Source organism: Callorhinchus milii, unplaced genomic scaffold, assembly GCF_018977255.1.
Source record: "Callorhinchus milii isolate IMCB2004 unplaced genomic scaffold, IMCB_Cmil_1.0 Scaffold2, whole genome shotgun sequence".
Classification (NCBI taxonomy): Eukaryota; Metazoa; Chordata; class Chondrichthyes; order Chimaeriformes; family Callorhinchidae; genus Callorhinchus; species Callorhinchus milii.
In genome coordinates this window covers 125,096,780-125,106,415 of record NW_024704743.1, presented here as the reverse complement: position 1 = coordinate 125,106,415, position 9,636 = coordinate 125,096,780, and positions in this window count along the sequence as shown.

The window sequence follows — 9,636 nt, the reverse complement described above, 5'->3', positions numbered from 1 at the left end:
AAATTCGCAAAAATAGAAGAAGGAAAAATGGTGTCGGCGGTTCCCACTGTACCACCGCTTCCCACTGAGCCCCGAACCCGTCCTCCCGACATCGCGCTCCCGCACTGTGTCTGTTACTCTCTCCCTCTCCTCTCCCCTTTCCTCCTCCACTCCCTCCTCTTTCCTTCCCTCGTCTTTTCCTCCCAAAAATAGCAAAATGATCGCCCCCCGAGACGCCCCCCGACTCCTACTGTGTGTTACTGTACCCCGGGGGGGGGGGGGGGGGCAGGGGGGGATGGGGGGGGGGCAGGGGACAGGGGGGATGGGGGGGGGACAGGGGACAAGGGGGGATGGGGGGGGGGACAGGGGACGGGGGTCCTCACACCGCTACTGCAACGGGAGGGAGAAGATGGGCAGAGGGGGGGGGGCAGGGGCAGGGGGGGGGACAGGGGGGGAGAGGGGGGAGAGAGAGGCGGGGAGGGGAGAGGTGGGGAGGGGGAGGGGAGATGGGGAGGGGAGAGAGGGTGGGGGGGAAGAGGGGGGAGAGAGGTGGGGGCAGAGGGGGAGAGAGAGAGGGAGGGGGAGACGACTCCCCAGCAATAATAATAATAATCGTTGCATTTGATACGGCGCCTCATCACGTCTTCAAGATGTCTCAAAGTGCTTCACAGGATATACTGTAAAGTGTAGTGACTGTATATTTGTGAGCGAAACGGGGCAGCCAATTGCGCACAGCAGCGTCCCATAGACAGCCCCACACACAGCCCCACACACAGCCCCACACACAGTCCCACACACAGCCCCACACACAGCCCACACACAGCCCCACACACAGCCCCACAGACAGCCCCACACACAGCCCCACACACAGTCCCACAGACAGTCCCACACACAGCCCCACACACAGCCCCACACACAGCCCCACACACAGCCCCACACACAGCCCACAGACAGCCCCACACACAGCCCCACACACAGCCCCACACACAGCCCCACACACAGCCCCACAGACAGTCCCATAGACAGTCCCACACACAGCCCCACACACAGCCCCACACACAGCCCCACAGACAGTCCCACAGACAGCCCCACACACAGCCCCACAGACAGTCCCACACACAGCCCCACAGACAGTCCCACACACAGCCCCACAGACAGTCCCACAGACAGCCCCACACACAGCCCCACAGACAGTCCCACAGACAGCCCCACAGACAGCCCCACAGACAGTCCCACACACAGCCCCACAGACAGCCCCACAGACAGCACCACACACAGCACCACACACAGCCCCACACACAGCCCCACACACAGTCGTGGGTTGAAGTAACAATTTTTTTCTTGGGAGACATTACAATATAATAATAATCTTTGCATCTGATATCACATCGGAGACACCGCAGTAAGTGAGAGGCCCGGGTTTGATTCCCAGCACCGTGAGGCAATGGGCAAGTTTCCTTACCCCCCCCCACACACACACAGACACACACAGACAGACACACACACAAACACACACAGATACGCACACTCAGACAGACAGACACGCACACACACACAGACAAACACACACAGACACAGACACAAACACACACAGACACACACACAAACACACACAGACACACACACAAACACACACAGATACGCACACTCAGACAGACAGACACGCACACACACACAGACAAACACACACAGACACACACACAAACACACACAGACACACACACAAACACACACAGACACGCACACTCAGACAGACAGACACGCACACACACACAGACAAACACACACAGACACAGACACAGAAACACAGACAGACACACAGACAGACACACACGCACAGACACACGCATACACACAGACACACACACACACACAGACAGACACACACACACAGACACACACAGATACAGACAGACAGACATACACACACGCACACAGACACACAAAGACACGCACACACACACACAGACACACACACACAGACACACCCAGATACAGACAGACACACACACAGACACAAAGACACACACACACAGACACACACACGCACAGACACACACACGCACAGACACACACACGCACAGACACACACAGACACACACGCACAGACACACACACACAGACACACACAGACACACACGCACAGACACACACAGACACACACGCACAGACACACACACACAGACACACACGCACACGCCTGTGTTTATCAGCAGTCAGTAGGAACCCAGTTTTAGTGGATTGACGGATGGCTTTTCTGAGGGTAATAATCCCTCCAAAAGCTGTGGTCACTGAGCCCACGATTGGCTGCTGTGTTATGCCCATAAATCCACAGTTAATCCACGTTACAGTATGGAATAATAATGGGGGGGTGCGGTGGGGGTAGGGGGGTGGGGTGCGGTGGGGGTAGGGGGTGGGGTGCGGTGGGGGTAGGGGGTTTGGGGTGCGGTGGGGTAGGGGGGGTGGGGTGGGGGTGCGGTGGGGTAGGGGGTTTGGGGTGCGGTGGGGTGGGGTGGGGTGGGGTGCGGTGGGGTAGGGGGTGGGGGGTGCAGTGGGGTGCGGTGGGGGTAGGGGGTGGGGTAGGGGGTGGGGGTGCGGTGGGGTAGGGGTTTGGGGGTGCGGTGGGGTAGGGGGTGCGGTGGGGTGTGGGGTGGGGTGCGGTGGGGCTAGGGGGGGTGGGGGTGCGGTGGGGGGGATGGGGGTAGGGGGGTTGGGGGTGCGGTGGGGGTGGGGGGGGAGCAGGTCAGAGAGGGAGGGAGAGGCCATGACATGAGGAGGTTTGAATACAAGGGGAGAGGATCTTGAAACATGGCGTCTGTCTATATCCTGTGAAGCGCTTTGAGACGTTGTGACGATGTGATGAGTGCGATGTCAAATACAGAGATTATTAATACATTACATTCTGTATTTACAGTAAACGGTATTTTTTTTAACTGTTGATGTGCGACACCAGAGTCAACCAGTCACCAGCCACCAGCCACCAGCCACCAGTCACCAGCCACCAGTCACCAGCCACCAGCCACCAGCCACCAGTCACCAGCCACCAGCCACCAGCCACCAGTCACCAGCCACCAGTCACCAGCCACCAGTCACCAGCCACCAGTCATCAGCCACCAGCCACCAGCCACCAGTCACCAGCCACCAGTCACCAGCCACCAGCCACCAGTCACCAGCCACCAGTCACCAGCCACCAGCCACCAGTCACCAGCCACCAGTCATCAGCCACCAGTCACCAGTTACCAGTCACCAGTTACCAGTCACCAGCCACCAGCCACCAGTCACCAGCCACCAGTCACCAGTCAACAGTTACCAGTTACCTGACACCTGGAAAATAAATTTGTTCCGAAACACAAACATTTACAAAAATGTCCCTGAGCCACTTTAGACTATCGGTTGTGCCGGAGCCCTGTAGCCCCGGGTTAGAGCCCCGGCCCCGCGAGCGAGAGGACCCGGGTTAGGGCCCCGGCCCCGCGAGCGAGAGGAACCGGGTTAGAGCCCCGGCCCCGCGAGCGAGAGGACCCGGGTTAGGGCCCCGGCCCCGCGAGCGAGAGGACCAGGGTTAGAGCCCCGGCCCCGCGAGCGAGAGGAACCGGGTTAGAGCCCCGGCCTCGCGAGCGAGAGGACCCGGGTTAGGGCCCCGGCCCCGCGAGCGAGAGGACCCGGGTTAGGGCCCCGGCCCCGCGAGCGAGAGGACCCAGGTTAGAGCCCCGGCCGCGCGAGCGAGAGGAACCGGGTTAGAGCCCCGGCCTCGCGAGCAGGAGGACCAGGGTTAGGGCCCCGGGTTAGGGCCCCGGCCTCGCGAGCAAGAGGACCCGGGTTAGGGCCCCGGCCTAGAGGACCAGGGTTAGGGCCCCGGCCGCGCGAGTGAGAGGAGCAGGGTTAGGGCCCCGGCCCCGCAAGTGCGAGGACCAAAGTTAGGGCTCCGGCCTCGCGAGCGAGAGGACCCGGGTTAGGGCCCCGGCCTAGAGGACCAGGGTTAGGGCCCCGGCCCCGCGAGCGCGAGGACCAAAGTTAGGGCTCCGGCCTCGCGAGCGAGAGGACCAGGGTTAGGGCCCCGGCCTAGAGGACCAGGGTTAGGGCCCCGGCCTAGAGGACCCGGGTTAGGGCCCCGGCCCCGCGAGCGAGAGGACCAGGGTTCGGTTCCCGGGCCGGACGGAACGTTGGGCAAGTTTCCTCACTCCACACAGCGCTGGTTACCAGCAGTCAGCAGGAACCCGGTTGGCAGATCAATTTCTGGGGGTGATAATCCCTTCAAAAAATAACAATAATAATGTAGTCACTCAATCCACGGCTGTTTGTGGGACGCTGCTGTGCACAATTGGCTGCCGTGATTCACCCGCAAAACACACAGTCACTACACTCTTTGCCAGGATCAAAACTGTCCATCTCTCCTTCCCTCTCCTCTCACAGCCCAGGCTCTGTACCAGCTTCGGTGGTGGAGCCACCCTTCCTCCTCCTCATCGTAAAGACTCTGAGGTCCATCGCAGGAGGTGAGGAGGGTGGGGCAGCCATTTTTGTTGCTGGAGCCCGGGTGGTATTCAGCAGAAATCTGTCATCTAAAAAATAATAATAATGTAGTCACTCGATCCACGGCTGTGTGTGGGACGCTGCTGTGCACAATTGGCTGCCGTGTTTCACCCACAAAGTATACAGTCACTACACTTTACAGTATATTGAGACGTCTAGAAGACATGATAAGGCGCTGTATCAAATGCAAGGATTATTATTATCTTCTGCCCTACGGATTCCAACCATTACAAGGCCGGTATTTTTTGGCAGTAAATCCAGTGCCAAAAACTGTAGGTAAATGCTGATGCCGATATTGTAATTACACTGAGCAGAACTTACCCCCTCCCCCTCCCCCCGATCTGTCCAGCCGGGGTTCAGTGTATTTCAAAAGAATTCATCCTGACATGTACTGCATTTTTTTTACTCCTTTCTATTGCAAATAAACTTACAACAACAACAACAACAACAAGATTCCATTTATAAAGCGCCTTTCACGTTGGGAGGACGTCCCAAGGCGCTGCACAGTTGGGTCATGACCCGAGCATTGGAGGGAAATGGTCAGGGTGAGGGGAGGGAGGGAGGGAGCGAGGAGGGGGAAATGTGTCCTGAGGGGAGGGAAGGAGGGAGCGAGGAGGGGGAAATGGTCAGGGTGAGGGGAGGGAAGGGAGGGAGCGAGGAGGGGGAAATGGTCAGGGTGAGGGGAGGGAAGGGAGGGAGCGAGGAGGGGGGAAATGGTCAGGGTGAGGGGAGGGAAGGGAGGGAGCGAGGAGGGGGGAAATGGTCAGGGTGAGGGGAGGGAAGGGAGGGAGCGAGGAGGGGGGAAATGGTCAGGGTGAGGGGAGGGAAGGGAGGGAGCGAGGAGGGGGGAAATGGTCAGGGTGAGGGAGGGAAGGGAGGGAGCGAGGAGGGGGAAATGGTCAGGGTGAGGGGAGGGAAGGGAGGGAGCGAGGAGGGGGGAAATGGTCAGGGTGAGGGGAGGGAAGGGAGGGAGCGAGGAGGGGGAAGAGAGTCGAGAGGGGAGCTGAAGGCACGGTCAAAGAGAAAGGTTTTGAGACCGGCCTTGAAGGAGGAAAGGGAGGAAGCGGCGAAGGCACTGGGGGATGGAGTTCCAGAGCCTCGGGGCTGAGAGGCTGAAGGCCCGACCACCGATGGTAGGGCGGTTGGGGCGGGGGACGTGGAGCAGACCGGAGCCAGAGGAACGGAGGGTACGGGCAGGTAGGTAGGGGGATAGTAGGTTGGAGAGGTAGGAGGGAGCAAGGCCGTGAATGGCCTTGTAGGTGAGGATGAGGATCTTGAAATCAATCCTCTGGGGGATGGGGAGCCAGTGGAGGCGAGCGAGGGTGGGAGTGATGTGGTCCCGAAGCCTGGTGCGGGACAGTACACGAGCTGCAGAGTTCTGAATGACCTGCAGCTTGTGGAGGGAGTGGCGGGAAGGCCGGCGAGGAGAGAGTTCCCATAGTCCAGCCTTGAGGTGACAAAGGCGTGACCAGGGTTTCAGCAGCGTGAGGGGTGAGGTAGTGCCGTAGTCTGGCGATGTTCCGGAGGTGATGGAAGGCGGTGCCAGTTGTGGTGCGGATGTGAGGGAGAAAGGACAGCTCAGGGTCGAACAAAACGCCGAGGTTCCTGACTGGCTTTGAGAGGTGGAGAGTGCAGCCTTGGATGCTGATGGTGTCAGCGCCTGAGGTGCGGAGGCGCTGACGTGAGCCAATCAGGAGGGCCTCGGTTTTTCGCACGTTGAGCTGAAGAAAGTTGTCTCTCGTCCAGGACTCGATGTCGGACAGGCAGCTGTCAGGACATCGGTGGTCGTGGAGTTGAGAGTAGAGGAGGAAAGGTAGAGTTGGGTGTCATCCGCATACATGTGGAAGTTAACCCATGTCTGCGGATGATGTCACCAAGGGGGAGCATATAGAGGGTGAAGAGGAGGGGACCGAGGACAGAGCCCTGAGGGACACCACATGAGACAGTACGGGGGGTGGAGGAGAAGCCATTCGTTGAGACAAAGTGAAGACGGTGAGAAAGGTACGACCTAAACCATTCAAGGACAGTGCCTTGAAGGTTGAGGTGGGAGGACAAGCGGTGGAGTAGGATAGCGTGGTCGACCGTATCGAATGCTGCCGATAGGTCGAGGAGGACGAGGAGACAGAGGGAGCCCTGGTCACAGATGGTCAGGATATCATTGGTGACCTTGACCAGGGCAGTTTCTGTGCTATGGGCAGCACGGAAACCTGACTGAAGGGGTTCGAAAAGAATGGGTGGAGAGGAAAGAGCGCAGTTGGGAGGCGACAACTCTTTCCAAGACCTTGGAGAGAAAGGGGAGGTTGGAGATGGGCCGGTAGCTTGATAGCTGCGACGCATCAAGGGAGGGTTTTTTCAGGGTGGGCGTGATGATGGCAGTTTTTAATGGAATGGGGACAGAGCCAGAGGAGAGGGACAGGTTGATGATGTCAGTGATATGTGGGGCAAGAAAGTGGAGCTGGGAGATAAGGAGTGGAGTGGGGATGGGGTCAAGGGAGCAGGTGGTTGGTTTTAGGGATAGGATGAGTTCAGTGACAGAGGGTGGGGAAACGGGTACGAAGGTGTGTAGGGGAGGATGGGTAGGAGTCGGAGTGTGGGAGGAGGGGTGGGGGTGGTGGAAGTTGGAGGGGAAGTGACCGCGGAGCGGATTCCCTTGATCTTGGATTCAAGGAAATCCAGCATCTCCTCGCAGTGAAGGTTGGAGGAGATGACCTGCGCGGGGTGGCGGGGGGGACGGAGGAGTCGGGTTGTGGTGGAAAACAGTAGCCTGGGGTTGTTCTTCGCCTCCAGGATTATCCTGGAGTAGAAGGACGACTTGGCCGAGGCTAGAGTGGAGCGGTAAATTTTGAGGAGGTCCAGCCAGATTTGTCGGTGGACCGTTAGGCCAGATTTGACACAGGTGCGTTCAGCAGCCCGCACCTGGCTTTTCAGTGAGCGGAGGTGGGTGGTGTACCAGGGGGAGGAGCGGGAGTAGGAGACAGTGCGGGAAGTGATGGGGGCAAGAGTATCGAGTGTGGAGGAGAGGGTATTGTGGAGGAGGGAGAGAGGAGAAGAGGGGTCGGTGAGGGTTGAAGGCCAGAGGGAGAGGAGTTCAGAGGACTCCAAGGCATCGGTTAGGGATTGTGGGGGTAACTTCTTCCAAGGGCGGTAGAAGATGGTGGTGGGTCTGGTGGAGGTGGGGAGGGGGTGGAGGTGGTGAAGGAGATGAAGTGTGGTCGAGATGGCCTTGTCGGTAATAGTGACATCCGAGACACTGAGGCCCCGGGTGATCACCAAATCGAGTGGGTGGCCGTGACTGTGAGTGGGGGAGTTTATGTGAAGGGAGAGGTTGAGCGAGGAGAGCAGGGAAGAGAAGTCTGTGGAGATGGAGCAGGAGGGGGTGAAGTGTAGGTTAAAGTCGCCCAGGATGGTGAGGCGATCGGAGCAGAATGAGGCGATCAGAGCAGAATAATAATAACTTAATAATAACCTTGCAAAGCGCTTCACAGAATATACTGTAAAGTGTAGTGACTGTGTATTTTGTGGTGAAATCGGCAGCCAATTACACACAGCAGTGCCCCCACACACAGCCGTGGGGCGAGTGGCCAATATTATTTGGGGGATTGTTGTCCAGGACACCGGGAGAGAGAGAGAAACTCCCTTCTCTTTTCCAATAGCCCCGCGGGATCTTTACCATCCGCCTGAACAGGCAGACGGGACCTCGGGTTAACGTCTCCCCCCGAGGACGGCACCTCCCACAGTGCCCCCCCCCCCCCCTCCCACAGTGCCCCCCCCACCCAGCGCTGTATTGGAGCATCAGCCCTGTGTTCTCATGGACGTGACTGGGGTATTTACATGAATACAGTTTCCCGACATCAGGATTTGTTTGTATGTAACCTGTTGTGTTCGGTGGCAGCAGAAGAGTCTGAGGTAATAATAACAAATAATAATTTATTATTTATTATTTATTTATTGATCTATTTATTTATCTAAGGTTTGGCCGTGCCCGGGATTCAACCCTGGGTCCTCTCGCACTAACCAGTACCCTGGGGACTCCACATGGAGGATGGCTCTCGCACTGCAAATCGAGATGTTGCCAAACAGGTTTCCGATGTGTTCAGAAACACAGCAAATCTATTAAGGAAATTTTAATCTAATCTAATTTTCACTTCTGCTTTTCTCTGAGTTCCTCCCTCTTGTTTTCACAATAGTTTGTTGTCTGATGTACAAACAATGAGCTCTCCCGACAGTGACTCAGTTTGTAAACCTTTCGCACTTGTGAAACATGCTCCAAAAAGCCCGGAGCAGAAACCCAGGCAGGAGATTTCAGAATAGGAGATCCTCCGATTTCCCCCTCGTCCCCTCCGCTCCACCATCACCAGCCGTGCCTTCAGCCACTACACCCCGAAACTCTGGAACCCTCTCCCTCAATCCCTCCGCCTTGCCCCCTCCCCCCCTCCCTCCCCACCTTAACATCCAGCCTGAAGACCTGCCTTTATGACAGTGCTGACGCTCACCTCCCCCCTCCCTCTCCCCCCCCCTCTCCCCAGTCCCTCTCCCCCCTCCCTCTCCCTCATGCCTCTCCCCCCCCCCTCTCCCCAGTCCCTCTCCCCTCATGCCTCTCCCCCCCTCTCCCAGTCCTCTCCCCTGCCTCTCCCCCCACCCTCTCCATCATGCCTCTCCCCCCCCCCCCTCTCCCCAGTCCCTCTCCTCCTGGCTTGGGGTCAGACTCCGCCACTGTCAAGCCCTCCGGGACGCTACCCCTCGTGAAGGGTGCTGTGTAAATGCAAATTGTTGTTGTAATGGTGGAATCCTGTAGCCTATCGGTTAGAGCAAGTGAGAGGAGTTGGGGTTCCAATCCCGGACAGGTCAGAGCGAAGCTCTCAGCAAGTTTCCTGACTCCACACACACCTCTGTTTACCAGCAGTAACAACAACAACAACATTCCATGTGTAAACCGCCTTTCATATTGGGAGGACGTCCCAGTGTTTTGAACCCGAGCTGAGGGTCGGGGAGGGGGAGGGGGATGGGGGAGGGCAGGGGGGGAAGCGGGAGATCGAAAGCACAGTCGGAGAGGAGGGTCTTGAGACAGGTCTTGAAGGAGGGGGTGAGGGAGGGGGAGAGGCGGAGGGACTGCGGGATAGTGTTCCAGAG